The sequence below is a fragment of the Neophocaena asiaeorientalis genome, unplaced genomic scaffold (genome assembly GCF_003031525.2).
Source record: "Neophocaena asiaeorientalis asiaeorientalis breed wild unplaced genomic scaffold, Neophocaena_asiaeorientalis_V1.1 scaffold40, whole genome shotgun sequence".
NCBI classification, from domain to species: Eukaryota; Metazoa; Chordata; class Mammalia; order Artiodactyla; family Phocoenidae; genus Neophocaena; species Neophocaena asiaeorientalis.
Window position 1 is genome coordinate 1,878,818 of NW_020185335.1, and position 10,827 is coordinate 1,889,644.

The window sequence follows — 10,827 nt, forward strand, 5'->3', positions numbered from 1 at the left end:
TTTCCAACATTTGATCAACATCTGTCTCCTCCACTAGGCTGTAAGCAACCTGAGTCTAGGGACTGCCTGTTTTTGCTTATCATTGTCACACAGAAATTAAATTTTGAATAAATGAACGACTGCTCGTGGCATAGCAATGCACCCTTACCATCTCCTTGGAGACACAGCCCTATCTCTTGCTGCCTGGGGATGCTGCAGAAGAAGAAGCATCCACCAGCCAGGAGCTTGTGCTTTGGAGTCAGGGAGATCTGGGCCTGTTTTGGCGCTGCCATTTACCAGCTGTGGATTCTTGAGCAAGTCCCTTTATCTCTCCAATCTTAAGTTTCCCAGTCTCTACAAGAGGGTTACCACTTACCTCATAAGGTTGTTGTTGATGTTTTAGTCACACCCAGTACATTTAATATATATATTTTAAAGAATCATCTTGGGGACTTCCGTGGTGGTCCAGTGGTTAAGACTCCGTGCTCCCAATGCAGAGGCCCAGGTTCAATCCCTGGTCAGGGAACTAAGATCCCACATACCACAACTAAGCCCACGCACCACAACCAGAGAAGCCCACGCACCGCAACGAAGAGCCCTCACGCTGCCACAACAGACCCATTGCAGCCAAAATAAATAAATTTATTTATTAAAATAAAAAGTCACTGTGGGGACAATTAGAAACTTGGAAAATGGACAGTGTATTAGATGATTTTTTTTTTTTTTTGGCCACACCGCATGCATGCCTGATCTTAGTTCCTTGACCAGGGATCGAACCTGTGCCCCCTGCATTGGAAGCACAGAGTCTTAACCTCTGGACCACCAGGGAAGTCCCCACAATGACTTTTTTTAGTGTTTCTTTTTTGAATCTAGGATCCAATCAAAGTTCACCCATTGCATTTAGATGTCATATACCTCTTTAGTCTCCTTTAATTTAAAGCACTTCACCTTACTTTTAAAATCTTTTGTCTGTCATGATGTTGACATTTTTGAAGAGTCCAGGCCCATTGTCTGGTAGAATGTCCTCTGTTCAGCGTTTGCTGCCTCCTGTTTAGATTCACGTGAGACATTTTTGGTGAGAGGACCGCATCAACGAGGATGTGTACTTCCCCATACTCTCCACCAGGGGGCATACAGTACCATTTTTGTCCCAGGATTGGTGATGCTAAACTCAATCACTTGGTTAAGGTGCTGTTACCTAACAGAGCTGTGATGGGGGATTAAATGAAGGAATGTACCTAAGGGGTCTGGTCCATAAACCTTAGTTCTTCCGCATTCCCCTTCAGCCTTCACTTTGCGGCAAATGCACAGCATTCTTTTTTTTTTTTTTTAAGATTTTTTGATGTGGACCATTTTTAAAGTCTTTATTGAATTTGTTACAGTAATGCTTCTAGGGGCTTTCCTGGTGGCGCAGTGGTTAAGAATCCACCTGCCAATGCAGGGGACATGGGTTTGAGCCCTGGTCTGGAAAAGATCCCACATGCCGCGGAGCAGCTAAGCCCATGTGCCACAACTACTGAGCCTGTGCTCTAGAGCCCATGAGCCACAGCTACTGAGACCATGAGCCACAACTACTGGAGCCTGCGTGCCTAGAGTCTGTGGTCTGCCGCAAGAGAAGCCACCACAGTGAGAAGCCCGCGTACCACAATGAAGAATAACCCCTGCTCGCTGCAATTAGAGAAAGCCCTCGTGCAGCAACGAAGACCCAACACAGCCAAACAAATAAATAATAAATAAATAAATAAATTCTTTAAAAAAATAATAATGCTTCTGTTTTAGATTTTAGTTTCTTGGCCCTGAGGCATGTGGGATCTTAGCTCCCTGACCAGGGATCAAACCCACACCCCCTGCATCGGAAGGTGAAGTCTTAACCACTGGACTGCCAGGGAAGTCCCAAGATACGCAACATTCTTGACTACACTTTCTCACCACAAGTGCCTCTTGGTGGGACTGGTAGTTATCACTAATTTGAGACTACTTTTTTTTAAAATTAATTAATTAATTTTTATTTATTTGGTTACACTGGGTCTTAGTTACAGCACGTGGGCTCCTTAGTTGTGGCGTGTGAACTCTTAGTTGCGGCATGCATGTGGGACCTAGTTCCCTGACCAGGAATCAAACCTGAGCCCCCTGCATTGGGAGTGCAGAGTCTTACCCACTGTGCCACCAGGGAAGTCCCAAACTTGAGACTACTTTTTAAAAAAATATTTTATTATGAAACTTTCAGGGGACTTCCCTGGTGGTTCATTGGTTAAGACTCTGCACTCCCAGTGCAGAGGGCAAGGGTTCAATCCCTGGTCGGGGAACTAAGATCCCTCATGCCACACGGCATGGCCAAAAAAAAAAAAAGATAAACAAGTGTGAATAAAATACAATTAAAAAATTTTTATTATGAAACTTTCAAATATACACAAAAGTAGAGAGAGTAGTTTAATGAATCTCAATGTATTCATCACCCAGTTCAAAACAATTATCACTATTTTACCAGTAACCTTTGTAATTACTTTTGAGTTTTATCCTTTGAGCCTCTTCTTTTCTTTCCCTAATACACAGGTCTTTGAATTCTACAGGAGACATTTGGGAAAACTTTTCACTTATGAATTTTCCTTGTTCCATTGGTCCAGCTTGCAGGTAAGTGCTAATGATAAGTGCATGCTGTTGGAGATAGTAAGCACTGGTTCAGCATGTCCAGAAGTGCTGCGGCACTTCTCAGACTGCACGCCAGTCACCTGGGGGTCATGTGAAATTACAAATTCGGACTACATAGCTCTGGAATGGGGTCTGAAATTCTGCATTTCCAAACAGACTTCTAGGTAATGCCAGTGGTGCTAGTCTGAGAAAAAGCTTTGAGCAGGGAAGTGTTCTTAGAAGGTAAAACCTTGATATTTTGGATACAGACGATAAGAAACATCTGATAAGAAAGAAGGAAGCTAAGTAATGCCTGAGGTTCCTTCCAGCACTTAAATTCTTTGAGTCTTTGTTCCTAACCTCTAGCAATTGCAGAAGTAACTAAGCACAAAGACTTCACTCCTACTTCTAGGAAGAAGCAAGCTTGAATTAAAGACTTGAAACTCCTGCATAAAATTGCAGTACGTTTGTTCCAGTTCCTCCTATATAATCAACAATCCTAGTGTCGAGTTCGAGGCAGTGGAAGCACTGCCCAGACTGTCACACAGATTTTTCCTTACCTTTTAAAATATTTGTTTCTGTAGGCAGGCAGATGTATAGTTAAAGCACAGATGAACCAGTCTGTGGAGGTGTGACCCAAGAATTTTTAATTCTCTAAGCACTGAGGTGACAGTTCATTATAGTCCCGAGAAATGAGAGGAGTGGTTAGAAAGTTCCAAAATATTTGCTCATGCTTTCACCTTACATTATCATGTTGGTGTGGAATTTGGTCAATCAGCCACCACATATTAAGCATCTACTATGTGGACAAACAGGACAGAAACATCCTAGTGGTAGAGGAGACAGAAAATAAACATGCAAACAAATAACTAAGACAATTTCAGATACTGAGACATGTTCTAAAGAATTGAAACAGACCCTGCTTTTCCTTGTTTCAGGCTTTACCTCCTTTTTTTTTCTTTCTCCTTTCCTTTCCTTTTTTTTCCCCTTTCTGTCAGTCCTTCCCATGAACTTAATTAGCATTAGATGATTGAGAAGGCTTACAAAGATAGCTCTCAAAAGAACCCTTTCAACTGCTACCAAAATAAGACTACACCAGCAATTACAAGAAAGAGGCACGAATGTCCCAATATATCCCACCCTTTTAAACTGCAGTGTTTTGCAGCAGTTACAGATAAAGAAAATTGCAGCTTGGGACAATACCATAACCATATACCCCTTTCTGCTCTTGCCTTACAAAAACTCCAATTCTGCTTCAGCTCAGGGAGTTAGCTAATTTTGAGGTGCTACCTGACACGCATCAGCTGAATATCTGAATTACTTTATTTTTTAGTTCCTTGACAGAATATAAAAGAGACCATTTTAAGGGGGAGAGACTGCTTTACTTGGGATGGTCAGGGAAAATGTCTCTGAGGAGGATTCATTTGAATCGAAAGTAAATAATAATAAGGTCAGCTTGAGAAAATTTGGGGTAGAATGTTCTAAGCAGGAACCACACATACAAAGTACAGGAAATTTGGTAGAAAGTGGAGAACATGGATGCAGGTGAGTGAATGAGGAGAGAAGGGCCACGTGGATTGGAAACCCCTGGAGGTTTCTGTTTTGTTTGTTTTAACAGCTTTATTAAGACATAATTCAGAGAATTCCCTGGCGGTCCAGTGGTTGGGACTCCGCACTTTCACTGCCAAGGGTCCAGGTTCAATCCCTGGTCAGGGAACTAGGATCCCACAAGCTGCACGGCGAAAAAAAAAAGACATAACTCATATACGATTCACCCATTTAAAGTGTACAATTCAACGTTTTTTAATATGTTCACAGAATTGTGCAACCATTACCACCATCAAGTTTAGAACATTTTCATCACCCCCAAAAGAAATCCCGTAGCCACTAATATTCACTTTCTACCTTCACACCCTGCTCTCACCCCCAGCCCTAGGCAACTACTAATATATTTTCTGTCTGTATGAATATGCCTATTCTGGCCATTTCATGTAAATGGAATAATACAATATATAGTCTTCTGTGACTGACTTTTTTCACTTAGCATAATGTTTATCCATTTTTATGGATAAAACATCCATAAGGTTTATCCATGTTGTAGCATGTATCAGTACTTCATTCCTTTTTATGTGGAATAGTATTGCACTGTCTAAATATGCTACTTGTGTTTATCCATTCATCAGTTGATGAACGTTTGGTTTGTTTCCACTTTTTGGCTATTACGAATAATGTTGCTATGAACATTCACATACAAGATTTTGTATGCAAGTGTGGGTAAAAGGTTGCATTTCTCTTGGGCACATAACTAGGAGTGAGATTGCTATTTCATATGGTGACTCTATGTTTAACCTTTTGAGGAACTGCCGAACATTTATTATCTTTTTATTTCAGCAATCTTAGTGGGTATCTCATTGTGTTTGCTTATGTACTGTTTTTTTTTTTACAGTTTTATTAAGATATAATTGACATACAGCACTGTATAATTTTTATTTATTTAAATTGAAGTATAGTTGATTTACAGTGTTGTGTTAGTTTCACGTGTACAGCAAAGTGATTCAGTTACACATATATACATTTAAATTAGGTTATTTATCTTTTTATTGTTGAAGTGTAACAGTTCTTCATATATTCCAGATACAAGTTCCTTATCAGATATGTGATTTGCACATATTTTCTCCCATTCTGCAGGTTGTCTTTTCACTTTCTTGATGGTGTCCTTTGAAACACAAAAGTTTTTAATTTTAATTAAGTTCAACATCTCTTTTTTCGTTAGTTGCATGTGCTTTTAATGTCATACCCTAGAAACCACTGCCTAACCAAGAGTCATGAAGACTTACTTCTATGTTTTCTTCTCAGAGTTTTATAGTCTTAGCTCTTACATAAGAGGCCTATGATAATAGATGATAGTTAATTTTTGTATATGGTGTGAGGTAGAGGTCCAACTTCATTCTCTTACATATGGTTATCAAATTGTCCTAGCACCATTTGTTGAAAAAACTATTCTTTCCTGGTGGCACAGTGGTTAAGAATCCACCTGCCAGTGCAGGGGACGTGGGTTCGAGCCCTGGTCCAGGAAGATCCCACATGCCGCAGAGCCCAAAAATAAAGAAATAAAAATAAGTACATTTATAAAAAACAAAAAGAAAAACTATTCTTTCCTCATTGAACTGTCTTGGCACCCTTTCAAAGATCATTTGACCATTTATGCATGGATTGATTGATCTATTCCATTGATCTATTTGTCTGTCTTCATACTACTACTACATTGTCTTTTTTTTTTAAATAAATTTATTTACTTATTTTTCGGCTGCGTTGGGTCTTCGACGCTGTGCATGGGCTTTCTCTAGTAGCGGTGAGCAGGGACTACTCTTTGTTGCGGTGCGTGTGCTTCTCACTGCGGTGGCTTCTCTTTGTTGCGGAACACAGGCTCTAGGCACACGGGCTGCAGTAGTTGTGGCTCATGGGCTCTAGAGCACAGGCTCAGTAGTTGTGGTGCGTGGGCTTATTTGCTCCGTGGCACGTGGGATCTTCCCGGACCAGGATTCGAACCCATGTCCCCTGCATTGGCAGGTGGACTCTTAACCACTGCCCCACCAGGGAAGTCCCCACATTGTCTTAATTTCTGTAGCTCTGTAGTAAATTTTGAAATCAGAACTTTGTTTTTTCCCACAGTATTTTAGTATCAGCTTGTCAGTTTCTGCAAAAAAAAGCCACCTGGGATTTTGATAGGGATTACATTGAATCTGTAGATCAGCTTGGGGAGTATTACCCTTTTAACAGTATTAAGTCTTCTTCTCTATGAACATAGGATATTTTTCCATTTATTTAGATCTTTTTATTTCTTTCAACAGTTTTTTATACTTTTCAATATACAGATTTTACACTTCTTTTGTTAAATTTATTACTAAGTACTTTATTTTTGATGCTATTGTAAATTAAATTGTTTTTTGAATTTCATTTTTGAATTGTTTGGTAGTATGTAGAAGTAGAATTGGTGTTTGTTTATTCAGCTTGTATCCTGCAACCTTGCTAAACTCCTCTATTAGTTTTAATATTTTTTTAGTGGATTCCTTAGGATTTTCTATATATAAGATAATGTTATCTGCAAATAAAGATCATTTTACTTCTTCCTTTTCAATCTGTATGCCATTTCTTTCTTGCTCAATTGCCCTGGATAGAATCTCCAATATATTATTGACTAAAAGGGTGAGAATGGACATCCTTGTCTTGTTCCTGGTCTTGTGGGGGGAAGTATTCCTTTCTTCACCATTATGATATTAGCTGTGAGTTTTTTTTTTTTTTTTTAATTATTTTATTTATTTATTTTTGGCCGTGTTGGGTCTTCATTGTGGTGCACAGGCTTCTCATTGCAGTGGCTTCTCTTGTTGCAGAGCACAGGCTCTAGGTGCGTGGCCTTCAGTAGTTGTGGCACATGGGCTTAGTTGCTCCGTGGCATGTGGGATCTTCCTGGACTAGGGCTCGAACCCGTGTCCCCTACATTGGCAGGCGGATTCTTAACCCCTGGGCCACCAGGGAAGTCCCGTGAGTTTTTTATAGATGTCCTTTGTTTCGGTTTAAGGAAGTTCTCTTCTATTCTTAGGTTACTGAGTATTTTTAATCATGAAACGTTTTTGGATTTTTGTCAAATGCTTTTTTTTTTTTCTTGCACCTATTGAGATAATCAAATGGTTTTTGTCCTTTATTCTATTAATGTGGTGCATTAAATTAATTGATTTTCCAATGTAAAATCAACCTTGCATTCCTAGGGTAATTCCCACTTAGTTATGGTGTATAATTCTCTTTATATACTACTGCATTCAGTTGACTAGTATTTGTTGAGGCTTTTGCGTCCATATTCATAAGAGATATTGGTATGTAGGTTTTTTTGGTAACATGTCTTTCTGGTTTTTGTATCAGTAAACTGGCTTCATAGAACGAATTGAGAAGTGTTTCCTCCTCTCCTATATTTTGGAAGAGTTTGAGAGGATTCATATTAATTCTTTAAATGTTTCGTGAAATTCACCAGTAAAGTCATCTGGGCTTGGGATATTCTTTGGGGGAAGTTTTAAATTACTAATCCAATCTCTTTACTAGGTATAGGCCTTTCCAGACTTTCTGTTTCTTCTTTAGTTGATTCTGGTAGTTTGTGTCTTCCTAGGACTTTGTCCATTTCGTTTGTTATATAATTCGTTGGCATATGTTTCTTCATGGTGTTCTCTTATAATTGTTTTTTTTCCTGTAAGGTCAGTAGTAATGTCCCCTCTTTCATTTCTGATTTTAGTGATTTTAGTCTTCTCTCTTCTTGGTCAGTCTAGTTAAAAGTTTGTCAGTTTTGTTGATCTTTTCAAAGAATGAAATTAGGTTTTATTTTTTCTTTTCTTTTTTTTCCCCTCCTGTTCTCTATTTCGATAATTTCCACTCTAATTTTTATTGTTTTCTTCTTTCTGCTTGCTCTGGGTTTTGTTTGCTTTTTTGCCCCCCTGTTACTTAAGGTGGAAATTTAGTTTATTGATTTGAGATCTTTCTTTCTTTTTTTTTTTTTTAACGTTGGCATTTATAGCTAAAAATTTCCCTCTGAGCACTGTTTTAGCTCCATCCTTTAAGTTTTGGTATTTTGTGTCTTCATTTTTATTTATTTATTTATTTTTTAAACATTTTATAACTCTCTTATTGATATTCTCTGTTGGATGAGATGTTGTTAACATACCTTCCTTTAATTCCTTAAATATGGTGTCCTTTAGTTCTTTGAACATATTTACAATAGGGGCTTTGAAGTTTTTGTTAAGTTCAACATCTAGGCCCCCACCAAAGCAGTTTCTGTTGCCTACTTTTTTTTTCTTCTTGTCATGGGTCACATTTTCCTGTTTCTTTGCATGTCTCATAATTTTTTTGTTGAAAATGGAACATTGCTACAATAATATGTTGTAGCAACTCTGGATTTTGATCCCTCTCTCACCTGGGGCTTGTTTTCTTATTTATTTCTTCAGTGACTTGCCTGGACTAGTTCACAGAAATCTATCAATATTTTCTCCACAGTGCGTAGTCTCTGATATTGCTCCTCAAAGAGTGAAGCTTTGACTATGTACACAGTCTTCTGACCACCAGGGGTTATTGTAGTTTTAGCAGTGCTCTCTTTCCCTGGTCTCCCTGTTAAGCTGCTAGGTGATCTGACTTTACTGTAACACTCACAGCCTTTAGCCTCTAGTAATTGCTAGCTGACTGCTCTGTTGTTTTTGGCAAAGTCTGGGGCATAAATTGTTCCACAGTGTGATCCAGCTAAAGTCAGACCCCTTTGTGGGGGCAGTCTTTGAGGCTTGCTCTGAGCTCAGAAAGGCCCTTCTTATCTGTCTCTTTCCCTGGTTTACTCTCTTAAACTTCTAGCTGGGCTACTATTTTGTTTGTTGCTGCTAGTTTAATGGAGCTAAGAGCCTCCTCTTAACTGTTTACCACGAAAATCTCCATTGTTTTTGACAATACCCTTATGCATGAACTTCCCCACATTGTCTTCCCAATAAAGTATGTCCTCTTTGGGAGAGCTACTGGGCTCTCTGTTCTTTTTTTTTTTTTTTTTTAATTTATTTTTGGCTGCGTTGGGTCTTCATTGCTGCGTGCAGGCTTTCTCTAGTTGTGGCGAGCGGGGGCTACTCTTTGTTGTGGTGAGCAGGCTTCTCATTGCAGTGGCTTCTCTTGTTGTGGAGCACGGGCTCTAGGCACGCGGACTCAGTAGTTGTGGCTCGCGGCCTCTAGAGTGCAGGCTCAGCAGTTGTGGCACATGGGCTTAGTTGCTCCGCGGCATGTGGGATCTTCCCGGACCAGGGATTGAACCCGTGTCCCCTGCATTGGCAGGCGGATTCTTAACCAGTGCGCCACCAGAGAAGTGTCTGAGCTCTCTGTTCTTATGGCCTCCCTCTCCCCTACCTTCCAACAGAATGCCTGTACTACTGCATTAGAGTAGGGCATGGGCAGGGACTGTTGTCCACCTCTTCTGAAGTGATAAACCTGGGTTGCTCCACGAGTGGGGCGTTGGATGTGGATGGCAGCCCCTAGTCTTTTGGGCTTGCCCTCCTGGCATGGAATCTATGAGTGAGCTGGGGTGGGGGCAATTGCGACCCAATATTCTCAGCTTTCTGTGCCTAGGTAAAACTTCCACCCTATGAGTGGGACCTGGGATTTGGAAGGGAGTCCCAGTCCAGGCCCCTGCCAGAAAAGGGGATGACATGCTGGCCACTTGCCCTTCCTTGGGTGAAACCATACTCCTAGACTAGGAGCTGAAGGGAAAGGGAGTCCTGTCTTCTTTGACCTCCCTGCTTGAAGTGGAACTTATATCACAGTGAGCTGGGAGGAGATAGAATCAGACAGTGGCTCAAATACCATAGACTCTTAACTGTTCTTATCAAGATTTACTAAACTTTCTTGAATAAATGTTTCTCCACTTTCTGTATACTCTTAGGACAATATCCAGAGATTTTAAATGGTTGGTTTTTTAAAAAATAATTTTCACTAGTTAAATGTTTCATTGGGGAGATGAGCTTCTCACGCTGCCATTCCAGAAGTGTGGTCACCTTAGGGGTTTTATTTCCCCATCATGTTTTGGTATGAAAAATTCTAAACAGCAAAGTTGGAAGAATTTCACAGTGAATACCCATATTCTCCTTACTCAGATTCTACCATTAACGTTTTGTTATAATTGTTGTATCATATCTGTCCATTTATCTATCATTCTCTGATGTATTTTTGGACGCAATGCAAAGTAAGTTGCCGACATCAGTAACTTCTAAATTCTCCCGCATGTGTATCATTAACTAGAATTCAATATTTGTTTGCAGTTTTTTTTTCTTTTGAGGTAACTTTTGCATACAATGAAGTACATAAATCTTAAGTGTACAGTCATTGAGTTTTTTTTTTTTTTGTGGTAGGCAGGCCTCTCACTGTTGTGGCCTCTCCCGTTGAGGAGCCCAGGCTCTGGACGCGCGGGCTCTGCAGCCATGGCTCACGGGCCCAGCCGCTCCGCGGCATGTGGAATCTTCCCGGACCGGGGCACGAACCCGTGTCCCCTGCATCGGCAGGCGGACTCCCAACCACTGCGCCACCAGGGAAGCCCCAGTCATTGAGTTTTGATAGATTCATGCACCTGTGCAACCCAGACTCCTGCCAGGATATGAAACATTTCTATCACCCAACAAAGTTCCCTCATATCTCTTCCCTGTCAATCACCATGAC

General features: G+C 40.3%; 1 pseudogene; it reads left to right on the forward strand.

Annotated features, from left to right (window-relative positions):
• LOC112393428 (60S ribosomal protein L31-like) overlaps window positions 1-10,827 on the forward strand; it is a 64,771-nt pseudogene that overhangs the window by 12,191 nt on the left and 41,753 nt on the right.